This window comes from Hylobates moloch, unplaced genomic scaffold (assembly GCF_009828535.3).
Source record: "Hylobates moloch isolate HMO894 unplaced genomic scaffold, HMol_V3 SCAFFOLD_18, whole genome shotgun sequence".
Classification (NCBI taxonomy): domain Eukaryota; kingdom Metazoa; phylum Chordata; class Mammalia; order Primates; family Hylobatidae; genus Hylobates; species Hylobates moloch.
This window is the reverse complement of record NW_026652293.1, coordinates 68,209,741-68,222,387: the sequence shown is the minus strand read 5'-3', so window position 1 is coordinate 68,222,387 and position 12,647 is coordinate 68,209,741. Positions and strand designations below refer to the sequence as shown.

Sequence of the window (12,647 nt, the reverse complement as noted above, 5' to 3'; positions counted from 1 at the left end):
ATTTTTTGTATTTTTAAGTAGAGACGGGGTTTCACTATGTTTAGGCCAGGCTGGTCTCGAACTCCTGACTTCATGATCTGCCCACCTCAGTCTGCTTGTTTATCTTGTTCACCTCTGATCCATTCTCCACACTAGGTTGAAGTGATCTTTCTAGAATGTAACAGCAGAGCATGGTGGTACACCTATAATCCCAGCTACTTGGGAGGCTGAGGCCGGAGGATCACTTAAGCCCAAGAGTTCAAGAACAGCCTGGGCAACACAGTGAGACCCCCGACTCTCAATCAAAAAAATAAAATGTAACAGCAATCTTTTTACTTCTCTGTTAAATAACCCTTCATTTGATGACACCTGCCTACATGATACCAGTCCCACACTCTTACTGTGGCACTCAAGGCCCTTCCTGGTCTGCTCCCTGACCTCCTGGGCTCCAGGAATAAGGGACCACCCAGGGTTTCCTGAAAGTGCCAGGCTGGTTCTCAGTTGCTCCATCTTTACCCATGCTGCAACACCACACTTGCGTGGGACTTCTGCCTGGAACTCCCCCTCTCTGATCACAGTGCCTAATGGGTCCCATTCATCTTCCCAGGCTCAAATTAAGTATAAAGCCCTTCCTAACCTTCTCCTTACCTGAATCGATCATCTCCTTCTTGGCCTCTCTACCCTTTACTGACCTCTGTGGTTGCACCTTGATTTGATTGTTGAGTTTGCTGCTGTTAGTTTTGTCTCCACATAAATAGAAGGCAGGAATCATGGGCCAGGCACGGTGGCTCACACATGTAATCTCAGCACTTTGGGAGGCCAAGGTGGGCAGACCACCTGAGGTCAGGAATTCGAGACCAGCCTAGCCATCTCGACTACAAATACAAATATTAGCTGGGCGTGGTGGCGCATGCCTGTAATCCCAGCTACTTGGGAGGCTAAGGCAAGAGAATCGCTTGAACCTGGGAGGCGGAGGTTGTAGTGAGCCGGGATCGTGCCACTGCACTCCAGCCTGGGCAACACAGTGAGACTCCATTAAAAAAAAAAAAAAAAAAGGCAGGAATCATATTCCACCTCCACCCACTTCCTCCTTTCTTCAGTGAGATGCCTGACGTAGTATGTGTTGAATGAATGAATGAATGATATGGGGTTCTCACCTTAGTTTTGCTACTTATTAGCTATTTAATGGCTTTGGACAAATGACTTAGCTGGCTGGATCTCAATTTTCTCATTTTACAAATGAAAAAATTGAGGTGCGTATAGGTTATAAATTCTGCTTCTCAGTTCATGCTCCTGTCACCCTGAGATATATTCCTCTCCCACAGCCATGAAACGCCATACAATTCTCAGAGAGGCATTTCTTGTAGGTATTACAAAGAACAACAACAACAAAATCTGATTCTTTGTAGTAGTGAGCACAGACTTGTAGCCACATTTCTGGGTTCCTGACTATACTGAGTTCAGAGTTTACCCCCAGAATTCATATATACCCAGAACTTCAGAATATGACTTTATTTGGAAGGTGGGTCTTTGCAGATATGATTAAATTGAGGTCATACTGGATTATAATGGTACCTAAGACCAATGGCTGGTGTCTTTATAAGGAACGAAGATGACACAGTGAGACACAAGAGAAGTGGGTTATGTGAAGATGGGGGCAGAGATCGGAGTGATGTCTACAAATCAAGGTATGAATGCCAAGTGTTACCAGAGGTCACCAGATGATAGGAAAAGATGAGGAAGAAGGATTTTCCCCTAGAGCCTTCAGAGGGAGCGTGACCCTGCCAACACCTTGATTTTGGACTTCCAGCCTCCGGAGCTGTGAGAGAATAAATTTTTTTTTGCTTAGAACCACACGGTTTTTAGTAATTTGTTCCCACAGCTCTAGGAAGCTGAGATATGGCCCAGCCATGCCGTCGCTCAACTACCTTTTCATACCCTGTGTGGTGATCTGCCCACTTCAGTAGAGCTGTGATAAGACTCGAATGAAAATGAATTCATTCTAGACTGTAAGGTTTATAGACTGTACAAATACACCGGACACGGGTTTGTGTTCCTCTATACATGCCGGTCAACATCGTGGTCCAGTTTGAGTAACTTGAATAACCCAGCAGTCAGAAAGAATTAACATCGCAGTCAGTGAGGGCTGATGTAAAAGCCTCAGGCCACGAGTAGACTTCTAACATCTTGTTCTGTTGATTAAGAGTTTTGATTTCTACCTGCAAGGCCGAAGCAATGGTCAGGGAGTGTCTGGGTGGCCAGCTAGGTGAGGGAGTGGATAGCGTGAAGGGTCCCATGGAAGGTGGATCTAGTTTCTCTTTTTGTTGTTTATTCTGCACTAATTTGTCAAATGTCCTTAAGTATAACCGCTGGTCTGCCAACCTTCTCTAATTTTCTTGACCTTAATAAGGACCAGATAAGGTGACAGGTGACCAGCAGGCCCCAGCGTTGTTCAGACCCCGCGTGCTCTTCCTAAGAAACTGTGGTTGTCTCTCAAGTCCATTACAACCCATGCCGTGCCCAAAGCTTCGAATCCCTGGACTTGTTTAGAATCTGTGTGATTAGGTGTTATTAGATCAGCCAGATGCTATCAGGCACTCAAGATGTAAATTGAGTAATTGAGACCCATACTGTAAAATGAATCAAGCTTGCCTTGCCTATCACAGTATGTAATTTGCAACGTGGTTGAAGTTGGAGTGGGGAAGAGTCATCCCCCTGCGAGGGGGATCGTGTTCCTACTGCAGACATAGAGCCCTGGGTGTCTGGGTGGGAGGGCACCTCATTCCCTGCACTCCCTTCAGGGGTCAGTACATTCAGCTCCAGCCTAGGATGACTGAGAAACAGCAGGATTGGTCATGTGGTGCTAAAATGCCACCTTACACATCCATGTGTACAGATAGAAAGGCTGTGCCCTTTGCTGCCACAGCGATTACGACGTCCAGGTGAATTAGGACTTCCCCTGCCTTTTATTATTATTATTATTATTGAGACAGAGTCTCACTCTGTTGCCCAGGCTGGAGTGCAAGTGGCACAATCTCTGCTCACTGCAACCTCCACCTCCCGGATTCAAGTGATTCTCCTGCCTCAGCCTCCCGAGTAGCTGGGACTACAGACACCTGCCACCACACCTGGCTAATTTTTGTATTTTTAGTAGAGACAGGGTTTCACTATGTTGGCCAGGCTGATCTGCAACTCCTGACTTCAAGTGATTTGCCCACCTTTCAAAGTGCTGGGATTACAGGCGTGAGCCACCGCGCCCGGCCCTCCCCTCCCTTTTAGATCCCTGTGTGGAAGCGAACGTGACCTCCATTCTTGGGGGAATGCCAAGATGTCAACTCAGTGAAATTCTTGTGACAATTCAGAGCCACTTTATCTTACAGCTGAAAGGGGGAAATCTTATCAATGTTCATGCTGAATGTTAGGAGAACACAGCCTGAACGTTGGTGCAAAAGCAGTGCTATCTTGTGGGCCTAGTATCTAACAGAATTTTAGGGTAAAATGTTAGACCCTAGAAATAAACACAGTTTCACTAGATGGAATCCTTGTTAGACCTGAGCACCTCGTTGTATTGAGTTTCCCAAATAGAAGCTCTTAAATGGGTACTTTTGTCTCAGGTTTAAAAGCATTTTCAAGGCAGCCGTCCGGTATACTAACTTCTGTTGAAATACTGTATCGGTTAGCAAGGTGCAAAGCTGCTGTGACAAAGAGACCCAGAAGCATACTGACTTAAAGAGTATGGAAATGTATTTCACTTTCTCATACAAGCCCAGAAGTAAGAAGCGAGGCTAACGGGGCCACTCAACTCCAGGGGAAATTTGGGGACATGGGCTCTTTCCATTTTGTTTCTCTCTCATCCCCCAGGACTGTGTTTCTCAGATTCTCTTGAGCATCAGAACCACCTGGAGGCCTTGTTAAGTCCCTGCCCACGCCCAGAGCTTCTTTTTTGTTGTTGTTGTTGTTGAGACAGAGTCTCGCTCTGTCGACCAGGCTAGAGTGCAATGGCGTGGTCTCAGCTCACTGCAACCTCCGCCTCGTGGGTTCGTGATTCTCCTGCCTCAGCCTCTTGAGTAGCTGGGATTATAGGCACCCGCCACCATGCCTGGCTAATTTTTGTATTTTTAGTAGAGACAGCGTTTCACTATGTTGGCCAGGCTGGTCTCAAACTCCTGACCTCAGGTGATCCACCCGCCTCGGCCTCCCAAAGTGCTGGGATTCCAGGCATGTGCCACCGCGCCTGGCCCCAGAGCTTCTATTCGGTAGGTCTGAGTGGGCCCAAGCATTTGCATTTCTGACAGGCTCCCAGGGGACATTGATGCCTCCGGTCCAGGGACCACACCTGGAGGCACCACTCAGGCCACTGTCCTCGCCTGCCCTTGTTGAACTTAAGCTGCGGACACATCCACGTGTGATGGGAAAGAGCTCAGAGGTCCCCAAATGATATTTGAAAGCCCAGGCCTAGAAGCGGCACCCATCATTTCCACTCATTCATCATCCGCATCTCCATTGGCAAGACGTGAGTCACAAAGCCACACGTAGCTGCAAGCGACCCTGGGGAATATCTATCCAGGGGCCACCTGCCCTGCCACCATGACATTCCTGTGAGAGGAAGGGGAGCACGGATTCTATGGACAGCCAGCCCACGTACACCCGTGACAATATGATCATTGCTTATTTATACATCTCCCCCTCAGCACCTGAGCTCTTTGAGGGCGGGCAAGTCTCATTCCATCTTACGGCTTCAGAATCTATCATAGAAAGCAACGTAGATGCTACAGTCCAGGTCAAGTTCTTTGGTTATACACTGAGAGCCGGGCGCCTCCCTCATAAGAATATTCATCAATCAGCATGGTGATTCCAGCAGTCCATGGCACCCCTCACCGGACAGTAAGGTCTGTGAGAGCAGAGACCTCACGCCTGTGCCTCAAAGCCAAGCACCACTAGGGGGCTCCTCTTTTAGATGATTTAATTAATTCTAGTAGCCCCGTCTTTCATCCATTGCTTGGAATGTATTTCAGACGTCAGCCCACCAACCTACCCCATACCCTAACAAGGGGTTTTAGAAACCTTCCCTGTATCATCACTATTTGTCAAAGTAAGGAAGTTGTTGGAGCCATCAGTATATCTGCATGACTCTGGGTCATTATCCTTCACCACCTAGAGCTAATTTAGCTCCATTTAAGAACTGAAACAGCAGTAGCCATGGGGAATTAAAGTGACTGTTGAAGCCCCAGTTTATTCTTTCATGCATACGAGAGTCACGTTTATATGGACTGGCTACGGTGTGCCCGCCCTATCTTGGCAATGGGGGCACAGAAGCTAAAAAAAACAAGGCCTCTGACCTTGAGGGGCTCCCAGTTAGCTCATGGCCAGCCAGTGGGCCTTCCCACTACCTCACAATGAAACACAGCAATTTGTTCAAAGATGAATATATTTTCTTCTTTTGAGAGGGAAGAAAAGCTTTTGAAAACATCATGGTAAAATTTAGCGCTATTAAAAAGTAGCTTTCAGCCAGGAGTGGTGGCTCATGCCTGTAATCCCAGTGCTTTGGGATGCCAAGGTGGGAGGGTCCTTTGAGCCAGGAGTTCAAAACCAGCCCAGGCAATACAGTGAGATCCTGTCTGTACAAAAGTTTAAAAATTAGCTGGGTGTAGTCCTAACTACTCCAGACGCTGAGGTTGGAGGATCACTTGAGCCCAGGAGATTAAGGCGACAGTGAGCTATGATTGCACCACTGCACTCCAGCCTGGGTGACAGAGCAAGACCCTCTTACACACACACACACACACACGCACACAAGCCAGGCGCCATGGCTCACGCCTGTAATCCCAACACTTTGGGAGGCCAAGGTGGGCAGCTCACTTGAGGTCAAGGGTTCAAGACCAGCCTGGCCAACATGTTGAATCTCCATATCTACTAAAAATATAAAAATTAGCTGGGCATGGTGGCACATGCCTGTAATCCCAGCTACTTGAGTGACTGAGGCAGGACAATTTCTTGAACCCAGGAGGTGGAGGTTGTGGTGTGCCAAGATCGTGCCATTGCACTCCAGCCTGGGCGACAGAGTGAGACTCTGCCTGTCTGAAAAAAAAAAAAAAAAAAAAAAAAAAGCTTTCTTCTGCAACCAGATGAAGGAATCCAGTCAAGAGCTAAATTCCCATCAGCTCCAACAACCTGTGTTATTTTGAGAAATAGCAATGATACAGGTAAGGTGTCTAAAACCACTTCCTGGGGTAGGCTGGTGGGTTGACATCTGAAATACGTTTCAAGCATTGGATGGAAGATGCTGTGCAAATGCCAGGAGGACAAGGAGAAATTGATAGTGTTTTTTCTGATGTGTGGCCTCTCAAAGAGCTTCTAGACTTAGTAAGTCATCTAAAAGAGTAATCTAAAAAGCTGATGAGGCTGTGAATAACATTAAGGGTCAGGAGAACAGCAACTCTGCTGTCCACCACTGTTGCGACTGACTCATGTGTCTTCAGCCAGGCTCTTCATCTTGGACCCTGCATAAGGCAGGACTGGGCCCTGCTGGTCTAGCTCAGAACTTTTCAAACTCTAACGTAAACCTGAATCACCTGGGTTAAAACGCAGATTCGGCTGGGCACAATGCCTCACACATGTAATCCCAGCACTTTGGGAGGCCCAGGCGGGCGGATCACTTGAGTTCAGAGTTTGTTATCAGCCTGGCCAACATGGTGAAACCCCGTCTCTACTAAAAATACAAAAATTAGCCAGGCATGTTGGCTCACGCCTGTAATCCCAGCTACTGGGGAGGCTGAGGCAGGAGAATCACTTGATCCCGGGAGGCGGCGGTTGCAGTGAGCCAAGATCGCATCACTGCACTCCAGCCTGGGCAACAGAGTGAGACTCTGTCTCAAAAAAAAAACAAAAAACAAACAACAAGCAACAACAACAACAAAACCCCGCAGATTTGACTTCGTACATTTGGGTAGGACCTGAGATTCTGCATTGCTAATGAGTTCCCGGGGATACCGAAGCTGATGTCTCCCGCCAGGCTGTGAGTAGCAGCATGCAGCCTCCCCGAGGCCCCAGCCAGTCCTGCTGAGTGAGAGCCTGAGATCTGAGTTTCACAACATACACACCAAGTATGGGACGCTCCAGCTAGATGCAGACTTGAGCATTGTGTCTCAAATGCGGTTGCACATTAAAATCACCTGGGAAGGCTGGGTGCGGTGGCTCACGCCTGTAATCCCAGCACTTTGGGAGGCCAAGGCAGGCAGATCACTTGAGGTCAGGGGTTTGAGACCAGCCTGACCAACATGGTGAAATCCCATCTCTACTAAAAATACAAAAATTAAGCTAGGCATGGTGGCATGCACCTGTAATCCCAGGTACTTGGGAGGCTGAGGCAGGAGAGTCACTTGAACCTGGGAGTAGGAGGTTGCAGTGAGCTGAGATCACACCACTGCACTCCAGCCTGGGCAACAGAATGAGCCTGTCTCAAAAAAAAAAAAAATCACCTGGGAAGCTTCAACATCCACTGATGCCTCAGTCCTCCCCCCAGAGATTGTGGCTTAAAGGGCCTGGGGTTTGACTTGGGCGTCAAGATCTTTATTTTTTTAATTTTATATTTTTGGGGTTTTTTGAGAAAGCGTCTCTGTTGCCCAGGCTGGAGTGCAGTAGCATGATTATAGCTCACTGCAGCCTCAAAATTCCAGGCTCCTGCCTCAGCCTCCTGAATAGCTGGGATCACAGGCGTGTGCCACCACACCAGATAATTTTTAAATTTTTTGTAGAGATGGGGTCTTACTGTGCTGCCCAGGCTGGTCTTGAACTCCTGGGCTCAAACAATCCTCCTGCCGCAGACTCCCAAAGCACTGGGATTACAGACATGAGTCACTGCACCCAGCTGGAATCAGGATCCTTAAAAGTCCCCCCAGTGGTTCAGATGTACAGCAAAGTCTGAGAAGCTCTGGTTGCCTATAGAGCAGTGGTTTTATCAGAATCTCCAAGAGAGCTAAGACAGAACTCTAAGGTCATGGAGGCGGGTAGAGCAGGGCCTTAGTCTCCTTACATTCCCAGAGGATTTTGATCCCAACCAAATTTGGGGAACCGATGGTAGAGAACAGCTTCCCCATAGTGGGCTGGGGAGTGTAGGGTGCAGCCTACAGGTGCTCTGCCTTGATCCAGCACCTCAGCCCTCTGGGTGGGGCCTTAGGTAGCCAGAGTCAGGGAAGCCAGTTGCCTCAGTGGTTCTGTTTTCCCCAGAATGTGGTGGAAAAGTATAAGAAGCACTGTTATATTAAAATACAAAACCAAGTCCGGGTGCAGTGGTTCACACCTGTAATCCCAGCACTTTGCAGGGTGAGTGGATCACCTTAGGTCAGGAGTTCAAGATTAGCCTGGCCAACATGGTGAAACTCTGTCTCTACAAAAATAGAAAAAAAATTAGGCAGGTGTGGTGGTGGGCACCTGTTATCCCACCTACTTGGGAGGCTGAGGCAGGAAAATCACTTGAATCTAGGAGGCGGAGTTTGCAGTGAGCTGAGATCGCACCATTGCACTCCAGCCTGGGCAACAGAGTGAGACTCCATCTGAAAAAAAAATACACACACAACACACACACACACACACACGCACACCCACACACATGCACACACACACACACAAAGCAAACAAATTAAAAAAAAAAAAAAACTAAAACATAAAGCATTCCTGGATCTCTATCAGAGCTCTTTAAAGGGTCATGAGTCCCATTCATAAGAGCTCCAGCCTCGTGACTTAACCACTTCTCAGAGGTCCCACCTCCTAACAGCATCACCTTGGGGCTTTGGATTTCAATACAGGAACTGGGTGGGGGTGGACATAAACATTCAGACCATAGCACAGGCTGAGAAAAATGCACCAAGCACAACTTCAAACCATCTCCCCCGAAGTTGAGGCCAGAATGAATTTGGATTCCATTTTAGCCAGGGGAGCAAACAGGTCCGTCAGCTTATTCTTGTCGGGCTTTTAGCTTTGCTCCAGTTCATTAGGATCCCTCGGAGATGGATGCTGTAGGGCAGAGCATTCGGAAAACCCTTGGGGAATGAACTCATTACCCCAGAGTCAGCCATCCTGGAGAGACTGTCCTGGAGAAGTCACAGTTAGGGAGGATGGCTGCAAAGGGGAGGCCAACAGGGCTATGAGTCTTGAATGGGCTGTAAGAAGCCTTTCAAAGGCCAGGAACAGTGGCTCATGGCTGTAATCCTAGCACTTTGGAAGGCCGTAGGTGGGAGGATCCCTTGAGCCTAGGAGTTCAAGATCAGCCTGGGCAACATAGTGAAACTCCGTCTCTACAAAATAAAAAAAAAAAAAAAGTAAAAATTAGCCAGGCATGATAGTGGAGGCCTGTAGTCCCAGCTACACAGGAGGCTCAGGTGGCAGGCTCGTTTGAGCCCAGTTCAAGGCTACAGTGAGCTGTGATTGTGCCACTGCACTCCAGCCTGGGCAACAAAGCGAGACCCTATCTCAAAAAATAAATATAAAAAAAGAAAGCTTTCGAGTTGTCTGATCTCTTCTGTGCTAAATGCCCTTTGGTTGAAATCAAATTTGTTATGCATGTAAGTATATTATACATCAACAGGCTAACCATAGTTATCTCTGGGAAAAGGCATTATCACTGGTCTTTATTTTCTTTGTTGTAATTTTCTTTATCTGCACATTTTTTGATAATAGGTGGTTTTTTGTTTTGTTTTGTTTGTTTTTTGCTCTTGTTGCCCAGGCTGGAGTGCAATGGCATGATCTTGGCTCACCGCAACCTCTGCCTCCCGGGTTCAAATGATTCACCCGCCTCAGCTTCCCGACTAGCTGGGATTACAGGCATGTGCCACCACACCTGGCTAATTTTGTATTTTTAGTAGAGACGGGGTTTCTCCATGTTTGTCAGGCTGGTCTCGAACTCCCCACCTCAATTGATATGCCCACCTCGGCCTCCCAAAATGCTGGGATTACAGGCATGAGCCCCTGTGCCCGGCCAGGTGTGTGTGTGTATACCTATATATCTTTTTTTTTTTTTCTTTGAGACGGAGTCTCTCTGTCGCCCAGGCTGGAGTGCAGTGGCGCGATCTTGGCTCACTGCAAGCTCCGCCTCCCGGGTTCACACCATTCTCCTGCCTCAGCCTCCCAATAGCTGGGACTACAGGCACCCACTATCACGCCTGGCTAATTTTTTTATTTTTTAGTGGAGATGGGGTTTCACCCATTTAGCCAAGATGGTCTTGATCTCCTGACCTCGTGATCCGCCTGCCTCGGCCTCCCAAAGTGCTGGGATTACAGGCAGGAGCCACCGCGCCTGGCCCCAGGTGTATATTTTTATAAGAAGAAAACACGTGACCTGTTTCCATTTGGCATAGGTTTGGCTGGAGCTGGGCCTGCTTGTGTTGGAGGGCAGAGCGACTGGGCATGAAGGTTTGCAGGGGCCAGGGGAGCAGTCTGGTGAGGCCCAGGGTGGCCTGTGGCCCTGAAGTTGTGTTTCCAGTCTGCTCTGGGTCAGATCTGAGGGTTCTCTGTCTGCCTGGAGCTCCCCATCTCTCCAAGGTCTGATATGGAGTCCCCAGGCTTTTGGGGAAGGCTGCTGAGCTTGAGGAGAGGGGAACCATGGGACAGGGTGGATGGGGACGCTGGGAGCAATGCCAGGGAGTCCCCACACCTCTAGACACGTCTCTGGTTGTGCTTTCAGGTGACCTCAAAGCAGCAGCTCTGAATTCGCCTCTCATCTGACGACTGACCGCTGCTGCCGCCGCCAGCCTCTGTCCCTTGCCCAGGCTTGTCACACGGCTGCCTCTCAGCAGGTAAGGAGAGTGAATTACCCTGCACAGGGGCAGGGGAACAGCAGATGTCTTTGCCAGGAGCATGTGTGTGGGCCAGGGTGAGACTCAGTTCTCAGGATCCTTGATGGTGGCCAGGTCCTCACAGCATCATTTTGTTCTAGCAATCATCACTGTCCTGTCCCCTTCTCCCACCCTCCATGGCAGACACGGGGCCCTTAGAAACCTTTTGCCACCTCCTGTTATCCCCTATGTGAGTGGATGTGCCCCTGTTGGGGGAGCAGGGGAGAACTGAGCCATCCCCAAGGGCTGCTGGGCCTTGGCTGGGGAACCGTGCTGTGTGCTTCCCTGTGGGAAAAGAGATGCTATTATGGTGAGCTTCCTTGTTCAGCAAGAATGAAAAGAGGTCGACCACTCACTTCCTCCCCACCCTCAGTTTAAGCTGCTGGGTCCCTTCAGGCTCAGGGATAGCTGCGAGAGGTGACAGTGTGCTGGCAGCCCTCACAGCCCTCGCTCGCTCTCGGCGCCTCCTCTGCCTGGGCTCCCACTTTGGAGGCACTTGAGGAGCCCTTCAGCCTGCCGCTGCACTTTGGGAGCCCCTTCCTGGGCTGGCCAAGGCCGGAGCTGGCTCCCTCAGCTTGCGGGGAGGTGTGGAGGGAGAGGCGGGGGCAGGAACCGGGGCTGCACCTGGTGCTTGCAGGCCAGTGCAAGTTCCAGGTGGGCGTGGGCTCAGCGGCCCCGCACTCGGAGTGGCCAACCGGCAAACCCCGGGCAGTGAGGGGCTTAGCACCTGGGCCAGCAGCTGCTGTGCTCGACTTCTCACCAGGCCTTAGCTGCCTCCCCCCAGGGCAGGGCTCGGGACCTGCAGCCCACCATGCCTGAGCCTCCCCACCACCATGGGCTCCTGCACCGCCCGAGCCTCCCAGACGATCGCAGCCCCCCTGCTCCACGGCGCCCGGTCCCATCGACCACCCAAGGGCTGAGGAGTGTGGGCGCATGGCACGGGACTGACAGGCAGCTCCACCTGCAGCCCTGGTATGGGATCCACTGGGTGAAGCCAGCTGGGCTCCTGAGTCTGGTGGGGACTTGGAGAACCTTTATGTCTAGCTAAGGGATTGTAAATACACCAATTGGCACTCTGTAGCTAGCTCAAGATTTGTAAACACACCAATCAGCACCCTGTGTCTAGCTCAGGGTTTGTGAATGCACCAATTGACACTCTGTCTCTAGCTACTCTAGTGGGGACTTGGAGAACCTTTGTGTCCACACTCTGTATCTAGCTAATCTAGTGGGGACGTGGAGAACTTTTGTGTCTAGCTCAGGGATTGTAAACGCACCAATCAGCACCCTGTCAAAACGGACCAATCAGCTCTCTGTAAAACAGACCAATCGGCTCTCTGTAAAGTGGACCAATCAGCAGGATGTGGGTGGAGCCAGATAAGAGAATAAAAGCAGGCTGCCCACGCCAGCAGTGGCACCGCGCTTGGGTCTCCATTGACACTGTGGTATCTTTGTTCTTTTGCTCTTTGCAATAAATTCTGCTGCTGCTCACTCTTTGGGTCCACACTGCCTTTATGAGCTGTAACAGTCATTGCAGAGGTCTGCAGCTTCACTCCTGAAGCCAGCGAGACCACAAACCCATGGCGAGGAAGGAACAACTCCAGAGGCGCTGCCTTAAGAGCTGTAACACTCACCGGGAAGGTCTGCAGCTTCACTCCTGAACCAGGGTTTAGGAACGAACAACTCCAGATGCGCCACCTTAAGAGCTGTAACACTCACCGTGAAGGTCTGCAGCTTCACTCCTGAGCCGGGGAGACCACAAACCCACCGGGAGGAACGAACAACTGCAGACGCACCACCTTAAGAGCTGTAACACTCACCGTGAAGGTCTGCAGCTTCACT

General features: G+C 49.8%; 1 protein-coding gene across 3 annotated transcripts in view; it reads left to right on the top strand.

Annotated features, from left to right (window-relative positions):
- The window catches only part of GNG4 (G protein subunit gamma 4), a 103,714-nt gene that overhangs the window by 43,658 nt on the left and 47,409 nt on the right, over nucleotides 1–12,647 (top strand). For all 3 annotated transcript variants that reach the window (XM_058430851.1, XM_032136951.2, XM_058430850.1), the window contains exon 2: nucleotides 10,658–10,769. The gene's annotated coding sequence lies outside the window, so the exon portion shown is untranslated. The remainder of the gene's footprint in view (nucleotides 1–10,657; nucleotides 10,770–12,647) is intronic.